This window comes from Oncorhynchus mykiss, chromosome 7 (assembly GCF_013265735.2).
Source record: "Oncorhynchus mykiss isolate Arlee chromosome 7, USDA_OmykA_1.1, whole genome shotgun sequence".
Lineage (NCBI taxonomy): Eukaryota > Metazoa > Chordata > Actinopteri > Salmoniformes > Salmonidae > Oncorhynchus > Oncorhynchus mykiss.
This window is the reverse complement of record NC_048571.1, coordinates 10,315,376-10,326,874: the sequence shown is the minus strand read 5'-3', so window position 1 is coordinate 10,326,874 and position 11,499 is coordinate 10,315,376. Positions and strand designations below refer to the sequence as shown.

The following is an 11,499-nucleotide window of genomic DNA, read 5'->3' as shown; positions in this document are numbered from 1 at the left end:
TTCCAGACCTGTAGCCTATGTGCCATAAAAGGTCCAGAGGGCATGCTCACAAGAAATCGACAAATGCACGCACTGTCAATAGCAAGTTTGGCTTTGATGCTGAATATTGCTGACAAGGGCTTTGCCAACTTTGTTTCCTCGCCCCTTTTTTCGACACACCCCCTTCGCGGATCGTGCCAATCTCATCATCTGTGTGTACATTCTCAAAATAAATTAAACATGTCCAATCTCCAGGTACTTCATTATAGTAAACAATTGAATCTAATAACATTTGACACGTTTGGATCTAACTTTATAGGCCAACTAATTGCAATGTTGCCTCATATTCGGTTGACAGTAATTGTTAGTTAGGCCTATGTGGCGGTAGAAAAAACGGTTTTATAGAAATCCCTTTAGAAAGGAACCGTTATCTATTCAACAACCGTTTCACCACTGCGTATCGATCGCATGTAATGCCTCTACTGTGTGTGCATTCATCGTGCTCATGTGAAATCCACCGCGGTGCAGAGCGCAATGAAGCGGCATAACCACACGGGTTAGTTCCCATGGGACTGTAGAGGGAGAGTTGTCTGTCATTAATACGCGGACCCGGTTTGAGCTATTATGATGCTTCCTTTTGCACAGTTTTAAACGAAATTGGTCGTTTTTCTCATGATACAGCGCCAATAATTGTATATCTCTCTAGTCTGTTTCCATTATATTCCATTCTATTCTATTCCTTAGATTTAGGATTGATTTGGGGTCAGGTGATCCTAGATCTGTGCTTATAGACCTGGGCAATAGATTATGCTATATGTCTAAATATATGTTTTGCTGTCAGTGTTGGGTAATATAGAACCATTGGGTTTCATATACTGTTCTATATGGAACCAATTTCGGGTTCTATATAGAACCATAAGAGGTGCCATATATGAAGCAAGCATAGAGCCCTTTTTGGTTCTATCCAGAACTTTTTTTCTAAGAGTGTAGGGTAAATTCGAGAATTAAGTCTTCTGTTTGTTGCTTTCTTCAAAGTAGAAGTATACAAATGATACAATATAATTGGGTTAGAAAATGTTATAATATTATATATACCTGGAATGGGACATAGACTTGACAATATGCCATACCCAACACTGAGTAAAAAAATACATGTAGGCATATACAATAATCTATTGCCCAGGAAGAAAAAAAACGAATATACACAGTAACCTATTTACCTTCAATATCTCCCTCGCTCGCTGGAGGTCTCTTTCGCTCTCCCTCCTCCCTCCCTTTGTTTTCGCTGTGGAGAGCGCTGGTGGAGCGAAGCGTGCTGGAGGTTTATGGTAATTGCGGTTCCCCGATTGGCCTTCTGGGTAGAGTCTTCGACTGGAACCGAGGCGCAGGCACTCATTCTCCGCTGTACGTTTGGGGGCGGTAGTTGTGAGTGCTCTGAATGGTGCCATACGGAAGAAAACGGAACAGTAAAACTAGGACGAAATAAAAACTAATGGGAACATTGACAGAAACACCCTAGCCTCTCACTGAAGACAATGGGCACTGTTAGTATTCTTTATTTGTTGAAAACGGAAATTCTCGCCATATTTTTGAGGTGGCGTGTGTGCTGTATGGCGAGCTCAACATGGCGCTGCAATGCATAACCAGACTGAATTAGTTTATTGTTTATTGAGACCTACGACTGTTGTTGCCACCTGTGCTCCTTGAAACATTCACGACAACGATTCACTTGGTGTATTTTTACTAATGGATATATTCACTGGGGGCAGAAACGTAGCCTATCACTGCGACTCCGTGGATCTGTTCGTTCATTGTCGCCGACTCGTCATTCCCGGATTTTTACCAACTGGAAATGTATAAAGACTAAGGATGTTTTCGTAGTCTAATCTTACCTACATGTCATTTAACAAGCACAACATTGTCACTCCTATTTGCTGTAAAGTTAAATTACAAAAGTGATATTAACCCCCGACGCACGAACTCTCGTTGGGTCGTTTTGACTGACTCGTGGATCCTAGAGAACACGGCCAAAAAAGTTCCAACTCGACATTTTGCGTTTTGGCCAAGGACAATATAATTTAGAGAAATTATTCTGGAATTTCTATCAGGTAGGCTAAGGTCATTTTTGTTAACGTTTGTGCCTTGGTTTTCCTTTCCATGTTTAGTTTTGCTTGCTTTTCTGTCATGCTCCAGTCTGAAGACTCGATCTTGTTCGGCGTCGCTCTGACTATATGGAGACTTGGCCATCTGATAAGGGCTTCTACAAAGAACTGCGTATTTAAGTGGAATATTTAGTTGCTTGCCAATGTTTTGGTGTACTGAGAGATATTTGTTAACCTAGTAGAATTCATGTTTCACATAGGCTTTGTATAAACCTAGTCTAGCTCTACACCCGTTTCTATAGAAAGATTGTAGCCTATTGATGGTGTGATATTGGATGGTTTGGCAACGGAAATGTATTCATTAGTGTTGATTAAGCCTACATGGTTTATCGTTCATCCAAACTCTTAGTAAGTCATAATGAGAGATCTAACGTTGTCACGGGACTTTCCAGCTAACCTTTTTTTCAGCCAGTCAGCTAAATTTAAAGGAAAATGTCAACAAAAAAAAAAAAGCGTGTGAGCTACACGTGTGTGATTTCGATGTAGGCTAATCTAATTCTCATGTTTCAAATGAATGGCCTGGCATAAACACATTCATTCAGTCTGTGGGAATCGGCCTATAGGCGTTTTCTATATATAAAAATAAAGATTCCGTCTTAATTTAGTGCCTCGCCCATTTTTGACACCATCCCATGTACATTGTGGAACGACTTTGCAGATAAACGCTTGTGGAGGTCATCTGTCTAATTTCACTGCGCATTTCAGCGAGTGGATGATGGTGTGGTGGGCTGTATGGTTTTCCATTCATGAACGACTTCATGGATGGAATGCGGCAATCAGGCTTTAAAATGAATTGTTATAACGGGCTCGGTGATCGAGCTCATTGAGACAGACGGGTGTAGATGTCCTGCAGGATAATGTAAGCCTACGTAAACGTGTATAAGGTTTCTGTCCCACATTGGATGATGCAAGGTCTGTTTTCTTGTACACTATATAATCTTGTCATGTTGGCAACTTGACGTGTTCTGTCGCCTTAACTTAAACGAGTCCGAACTGAAGTCCTCGCCCCGGGGACGGGAAATGACTCTTGTCACAGGCTGCGCTACGGAATTCGACTCGTTGCATATACAGTATTAGACACAAGCAAGCGCAGACGCAGCAACGGAGTGCAGTGTTTTTGGACTCATAAAAACGCCTCAATTTGTGTTTTTAAACTTTTACTCCAAGAACAGAGCGAACACAGTGGAGAAGCAACTTACTGCGCTTTAGGCTCATGGGAAAATAATACAGGCCTAGGCTGTTTATTTCACAAAAGTTATCTGGAATTTGTTTCCTGTTTCCTACTTTGCTACCATAAATTAATCCCGAATACTTGGTAGCCTAACTGAAAGCTGAATGTGGCATTAAGACCGAGGGGTTAGTTTAGTAGGCCCATTGTCACAGAGATTATTCAGAAAATATTGTCCTTTATAGGCCTACTGAAGAACCAATTTCAAACTGATTGCATTTCAAGACTAGGAATGTTTTTTGTTCATATTTCAATTTAACCAACTTGGTATGGGGGCTATGAGAGCGCAATTTACCCGCATGGCATTTGTATTTGGCATAAATGAAGGCTATCATGCTGTTGACAACTATCCAGGCATATTTCATATGACAGTCGAATCTAATGAATGCTGTCACATACGAACAATTAGGCCTACAACTTGGATACGTCTTGAAAGACATCCATTACAACAGTTACGCAAGTACCTGTAGACCCGTTATGTTCAAATAACAGATTTCAGGACACCAGAACGGATTAAACAGCTTGCCTAACCAATTGGTATTGTCAAAATCATACTTTTAACATGATTTATCTGAGAAGAGACCTCCCTACTCGCATTCTGCATGTATTTGGTGAAGGCCTACACCCCCCATTCTGTCAACCCGGGTTGTTTATTTTTAGCGCAGCCATCTCGGTCTGCTGGAGCCTTTGTGCACTCAACGCAGGCAGACAGACGAGTCGTGTCCAGAGAGACGGTGGTTTTGAGGATATTTTTTACTTCATCCACCAGCTTGAAATGTGATATGGAAATAGTAAGTCGTTGGCCAACCGCCGAGAACATTCGGCGTCAGATTAACATTTATTTCGGCTTTTTCTTTTGAACAATGGGAAGAGTAATAAGGCATCAACGATAAGCGTGATTGACTCACGGTTGTCAAGCTTTTTCTGCTGTCACAATATTAGCTGGTTGTTGTCATGTAGGCCTAAATGAGGCCTTTCTCTGACAGTAGGCCTATAGGCTACTTCTAACATATGCCGAATCTATTAATAGGATATAGGTCCGCTATTTTCCCGAGTTTGACACAATCAGTGGAAACGCTTGTGAAGGAAAATAAACCCACGGTACTGCAGTGAGCTGTAGAGAGAATTGCTTAGTCGACTCCCGCTGGAGATGTCACAGTTTGATTGAAGCTTTTCCTCTACAAGGCGAGTCTCCCCTGGGACTGCGGTCCGGAAACAGGAGAACTCTTCTCTCCGCTTCAGAGCGCTTTTGTGCCGCAGCAGGAGCTCTGTATGCACGGTTCTCTGCGCTCTCTCGTAAAAGGACGCCTCCTGACGCCCACACATTGTTTTCTTTACGCGACGTTCTCACCAGCAGCCAGAATGCACCTAAGTAGAAAGGATAACAGCCCCGAGGTACCTTGCACTAGGGGCACATATTTTATTTAAATGGGACCCTGGGCCCGTCGAATTGGAGCAGCCAAGTTTTAGGTCAAGTGAGGGACACCTCCGTGGTGTTTGGCTGGCTGTTTCTGCTCGCCACCCATTGATTTTGTGAATTTGTCACGCCTTGCTTTGAATGACACGTCTATGATTCTGTAATATAAACGGTGCAATTAGACGGCATGATATATGTTGGGTGCTCGTCTTATCCTAGGCCTATAGCCTACAAATAACCTAGGTCGTTGGATAAAGTCTAGCCTACATGTTTACGTTATTGATGAATTTGTTAGGCGAATCCACATTGTAAAACCACCACCATGCCCGTAGCCAGGGGTGTTGCCGTGTTTCCTAAATCCCGACACTGTCATTGTCAAAACGTGTCTGTGTAGGCTGATCCCCTGATGCAATAAAAAACAATACAAACTGTAAAATTAAGTAAAACCCTTTGAACTACTTTTTGGATAGGTTTAGGGCCGTATTATTTTGGATTGGTTTTATGCACCAACAAACAAAGCCGTCAACCTCCAGAAGGAGTGAGGGAGAGCGCAATGGTTTGGTTTCACATTGAATTGCCAACAGGAAACGAATAACACGACCATTAAATTATTGCGCATAAGGGGACTTGTTTTTCTGACCAGCAACGTTTTATCCGTTCGAATAATGGCGCGCCCAACGCATCCATGGTTGTAATCTGAAGTCTGGACACGCTCGTTTCCCTGAAAATGATTAATCAATCGGAATACAACTAATCCATTTTATTTAGTAATTTTATTAATGAATTAAATTATGTTAATGATTATGTTAATAAATATTATATTATATTGCCATAATGCAGTATGCCTAGACAATCACACAAATGTGTGCATTGGCCAATGTCACAAATATAAATGTTATATTGAAATGTAAATGAATGTAGACAGAGGGACAAATTACAGATTAATGACGAATTGCTTGTCTCACATTGCGGTGAGTGAGTGGAACAATTCCCTTGGCTGCGAACCTCTTCGCGAAAGAACATTGCACGAGAGACCTCTGTTCTGTGTGACGAAGGGGGGAAGTTGTTTCGTAACAGGCTTATCAAATATCTGCGGTTAAGGAGCACAGGCAGGCTGCTGCTGGAGCGAGTCGCACGAAACAAAACCAGACTACAGGCTGCTTTGTCTGGGGTGCTGCTAGGGCATCGAAGCGTCATGAGAGTTGGAGCCAAAATAGAGATAGGGGGGAGGGACTCCAAATGTGAAAGATAAAGGGAAGCAAGGCCAAAACAACAAATGGCTCAGCTGGCACTTTGCATTTTAACTGGATTAAATAAAAAAAACATGAGTTCATTTCTGGCCATTTCAGTCAGACCAATAATATAATCATTTTCTGTAAAAAAAATAAACACCAGTCAGACAGCTCAATAGGTATGGTTAGATATGCACTATATATATATCATTCAAGGGTTTTTCTTAATTTGTACTATTTTCTACATTGTAGAATAAATGTGAAGACATCAACACTATGAAATAACACGTATGGAATCATGTAGTAACCAAAAAAGTGTTGAACAAATCAAAATATATTTTGTTTTTGAGATTCTTCAAAGTAGCCACCCTTTGCCTTGATGACAGCTTTGCACAATCTTGGCATTCTCTCAACCAGCTTCACCTGGAATGCTTTTTCTTTTCAACAGTCTTGAAGGAGTTCCCACATATGCTGAGCTGTTGGCTTCTTTTCCTTCACTCTGCAGTCCAACTCATCCCAAATCATCTCAATTGTGTTGAGGTTGGGTGATTGTGGAGGACAGGTCATCTGATGCAATACTCCATCACTCTCCTTCTTGGTCAAATAGCCATTACACAGCCTGGAGGTGTGTGGGGTCATTGTCCTGTCCCACTATGTACAAACCCGATGGGATGGCGTATCGCTGCAGAATGCTGTAGTAGACATGCTGGTTAAGTGTGTCTTGAATTCTAAATAAATCAAAGACAGTGTCACCAGCAAAGCACCCCCACACCATCACACCTCCTCCTCCATGCTTCACGGTGGGAACTACAAATGCAGAGATAATCCGTTCACCTACGCTGTGTCTCACAAAGACACGGCGGTTGGAACCAAAAATCTCAAATTTAGACCAGACCAAAGGACAGATTTCCACCGGTCTAATGTCCATTGCTCGTGTTTCTTGGCCCAAGCAATTCTCTTCTTCTTATTGGTGTCCTTTAGTTGTGGTTTCTTTGCAGAAATTTGACCATGAAGTCCTGATTCACGCAATCTCCTCTGAACAGATGTTGAGATGTCTGTTACTCGAACTCTGTGAAGCATTTTTTGGGGTGGCAATTTCTGAGGCTGGTAACTCTAATGAACTTATCCTCTGCAGCAGAGGTAACTCTGGGTCTTCCTTTCCTCTAGCGGTTCTCATGAGAGTCGGTTACATCATAACGCTTGATGGTTTTTGCGACTGCACTTGAAGAAACGTTCTACGTTCTTGACAGTTTCCGCATTGACTGACCTTCATGCCTTAAAGTAACGATGGACTGTCATTTCTCTTTGCTTATTTGAGCTGTAATATGGACTTGCTCTTTTACCAAATAGGGCTATCTTCTGTATACCACCCCTACCTTGTCACAACACCACTGATTGCTTCAAATGCATTAAGAAGGAAATACATTCCAGAAATGAACTTTTAAAAAGGCATACCTGTTAATTGAAATGCATTCCAGGTGACTACCTCGTGAAGCTGGTTGAGAGAATGCAAAGCTGTCATCAAGACAGATTGGCTACTTTGAAGAATCTAAAATATATTTTGATTTGTTTAACCCTTTTTTGTTTACTACATGATTCCATATGTGTTATTTCATAGTTTTGATGTCTTCACTATTATTCTACACTGTAGAAAATAGTAAAAATAAAGAAACCCTTGAATGAGTAGGTGTGTCCAAACTTTTGACTGTGTGTGTGTATAAAAAAAAAATATATATATATATTTACATATGATTCATTCTAGGTGTTTGAAAAATGTAGAATTAACCAATTTACAGACACGGGCTAGTCCCCCTCTGGACCACCCCCCAGCCATCCTCATGTACTTTGTTCCCTCTCAGATTTTTGGTGTACATGACACCCCTGGTCTGACGAATAGGTTTTCTCCGTAGCCTATGGAAAGCAGTTCTGTGAATCAGAACAAACAATACAACCCTGTTTTCGCTCTAGAAATAAGCAAGTCTCCTTCTGTCTATTCAATAGCACATGCCGTTGATAGAGAGTGGAGTTTGTTTATCCTGGGCAAGGGGGAGGGGTGTACGAACTGGGTTTATCTCTCCACTCCCTCCCGCCCTCTCCTCCTCCCTGTCGGCTGACTGAAAGCTAGGGTCATGGAGGGTGTGGAGAATGAATGTGGAGAACGTGACTGAACTGTTGTTACACTCTGCGCTATAGACTCCTCCTTGAGTAGAACTGGAAATGATTTAATGGTTGCAGTGAATGTGATGTCTATAGGGAATAGGTCAGGGATTTGGTTGTAGGAGTGATGCGAGACCATTGGAATTGTCCAGGCATGGTCCTACGTTGTGTGTGATCTGAGGTCCAGAGTGTATCAATTTGATGAATGTGCTAATAGGACTGTTATTACACTACATTATAATGTATTTTGTTCAAAAGACAGGTATTCGTCTTCTATGTTCCTATGTAGCTCAGTTGGTCCAGCATGATCCTCTGTAGCTCAGTTGGTCCAGCATGGTCCTCTGTAGCTCAGTTGGTCCAGCATGGTCCTGTGTAGCTCAGTTGGTCCAGCATGGTCCTCTGTAGCTCAGTTGGTCCAGCATGGTCCTCTGTAGCTCAGTTGGACGAGCATGATCCTCTGTAGCTCAGTTGGTCCAGCATGGTCCTCTGTAGCTCAGTTGGTCCAGCATGGTCCTCTGTAGCTCAGTTGGTCCAGCATGGTCCTCTGTAGCTCAGTTGGTCCAGCATGGTCCTCTGTAGCTCAGTTGGACGAGCATGATCCTCTGTAGCTCAGTTAGACGAGCATGGTCCTCTGTAGCTCAGTTGGTCCAGCATGGTCCTCTGTAGCTCAGTTAGACGAGCATGGTCCTCTGTAGCTCAGTTGGTCCAGCATGGTCCTCTGTAGCTCAGTTAGACGAGCATGGTCCTCTGTAGCTCAGTTGGTCCAGCATGGTCCTCTGTAGCTCAGTTAGACGAGCATGGTCCTCTGTAGCTCAGTTGGTCCAGCATGGTCCTCTGTAGCTCAGTTGGTCCAGCATGGTCCTCTCTAGCTCAGTTAGACGAGCATGGTCCTCTGTAGCTCAGTTGGTCCAGCATGGTCCTCTGTAGTTCAGTTAGACGAGCATGGTCCTCTGTTGGTCGAGCATGGTCCTCTGTAGCTCAGTTGGTCGAGCATGGTCCTCTGTGGCTCTGTTGGTCGACCGACCATGGTTCTCTGTAGCTCAGTTGGGAGTCCCATTGGACGGCTCACAATTGGCCCAGCATTGTCCGGGGTAGGCCGTCACTGTAAATAAGAATTTGTTCTTAATTGACTTGCCTAGTTAAATAAAGGTTAAATAAAAAAAATTTAAGTCGCTTTGAATGAAAGCATCTGCTAAATGGCATTCATATATATTGCTACTGACTGGTACTCTGTGTGTGTATTGCTACTGCAGTATCTAGGTTGTGCACATACTTCCATCCTTTACTTTGTTGATTGTCACCTGAAGTGATAAACTGGAACTTTCTAAGGATACTTTTATTCCACCAGAATTTGCCCCCAATCCACATGTGGGAATTTGCATACATCTAAAACGTTGGAAGTCCCCTCGACACGTTGTTTTTGCCCCATTTCTTTGTTCAGGTTGCTTGGCAATGGTAATGTTGTTTCGTAGCTGCAATGTTGCTATGCAAATGACGAAAGCAGCGAGCCAGAGGGGAGCATGGAGGAAGCGTGAGGTGGGGACAGTTTGATGGATGAAAATGGCCACTCTCTCCCTCCTCTCCCCCCTCCTTCAATGGCTGGAGATAAGGGCAGGCCTGCATTATTGAAATCCCACGTCTGTAAACCCATCAATAGCGGGTGACTGACTGTGTGTGTGTATGTGTGTGGCATGCGTCTGGTGTGTGTTTGTGTATGTCATCTCCTGCCCAAGGCCCCCTCTCCTTTTTTATGTCGCAGCCAAGCTGTGTGGCTGGAAAGCCCAGGTGAGGCAGCAAGCTGTGTGGCTGGAAAGCCCAGGTGAGGCAGCAAGCTGTGTGGCTGGAAAGCCCAGGTGAGGCAGCAAGCTGTGTGGCTGGAAAGCCCAGGTGAGGCAGCAAGCTGTGTGGCTGGAAAGCCCAGGTGAGGCAGCAAGCTGTGTGGCTGGAAAGCCCAGGTGAGGCAGCAAGGTGATTGCATATTTGTCAGAGCGCAGCGAGCATTTCCCTGTGACAGATGAAAGCCACTGGGGCCGTTGGATTATGAGTTATGTTTTGCCTAGGAGACGAGCTGAGAGGAGGCATTTGTTATCATTGCTCTGGCTCCGTGATCCCAAACGAAATATCAAATTTCTATACCATAGATGCATTACATTTGCTAAGATTTGATTAGTCCAAGAAATTGATCTGTTCACTGGACGTGCTACCTTGTCCCGGACCTGCGGTTTCTTCCTCTCTCCCGGTCTCTTCCTCTCTCTCTCTCGGTTTTTTCCTCTCTCTCTCGGTTTCTTCCTCTCTCTCTCGGTTTCTACCTCTCTCTCTCGGTTTCTTCCTCTTTCTCTCGGTTTCTTCCTCTCTCTCTCGGTTTCTTCCTCTCTCTCTCGGTTTCTTCCTCTCTCTCTCTCTCTCTCTCTCTCTCTCTCTCTCTCTCGGTTTCTTTCTCTCTCTCGGTTTCTTTCTCTCTCTCGGTTTCTTCCTCTCTCTCTCTCTTTCTCTCTCTCGGTTTCTTCCTCTCTCTCTCTCTCTCTCTCTCTCTTTCGGTGCATGCTGGGAGTTTTTTGGAGTTTGAGTGTTTGGTGTGGAAAGCTCTATCCTAACTAACTTTCTTGATTCTTTTATTTACATGTTATTTTCTATGGTGGAGGGTTAATTAAATATTTGTTTTAGCGGTATCCAAAGTTTTTTTTTCAAAGTTAGGGTGGAAGAGGACAGAGTAACTTTCCTGGGGGTTGGAAGGTGTAGTGTGCGCAATGGCTTCTCAGCCTAGCGCGGAGGAGACGCTGTCGATACAGCATGGATTCAGGTGTGTTCCTGAGAACGGAGTTAAGGTGGAGGAGGTTCTGCTCGCGGTCGGTGAACAGGTAGGAGCTGAGTTTATACATTCTGCTTCTAGAATGAACAAAGCTGTGGTTGTGTTCATGAAAAGGGCTAATTTGGTCGGTAGGCTAATTGCTAGCGGAATATTTGTAAGGGATGTGTTGGTGTCAATTTCACCTCTCTCTACCCCTTCAACAAGAGTTGTAGTGGCAAATTTGCCTCCGTTTATTACGGATGATCAAATTAGGAAAGAGCTGAGTCGTTTTGGTAAGTTTGCTAGCGGTTTCCGTGTACTGTCAGCAGGTTTTCAGGCAGATGCCGTTAAGCACGTTGTTTCGTTCAGGAGGCAAGTGTTTATGTTTCTGAACAATAATGAGCAACAGCTAAATGTGCATTTTAAAGTGAGGCATGGGGAGGGGCTCTATGCCGGTTTTGCCAGCACAGATAGTCTACGGTGTTTTGAATGTGGGGATTTGGGGCACAAGAGTTTTGCGTGCCCACATAAAGGCC

The 11,499-nt window shown here is 43.5% G+C and overlaps 1 protein-coding gene across 4 annotated transcripts in view; it reads left to right on the top strand.

Annotated features, from left to right (window-relative positions):
• The first annotated feature begins 1,290 nt into the window (after positions 1-1,290).
• The window catches only part of LOC118965242 (BCL-6 corepressor-like), a 66,247-nt gene continuing 56,038 nt past the window's right edge, over positions 1,291-11,499 (top strand). For 2 of the 4 annotated variants that reach the window (XM_036982493.1, XM_036982491.1), the window contains exon 1: positions 1,291-2,087. The gene's annotated coding sequence lies outside the window, so the exon portion shown is untranslated. The remainder of the gene's footprint in view (positions 2,088-11,499) is intronic. The other 2 variants (XM_036982492.1, XM_036982494.1) reach the window with 2 other exon arrangements.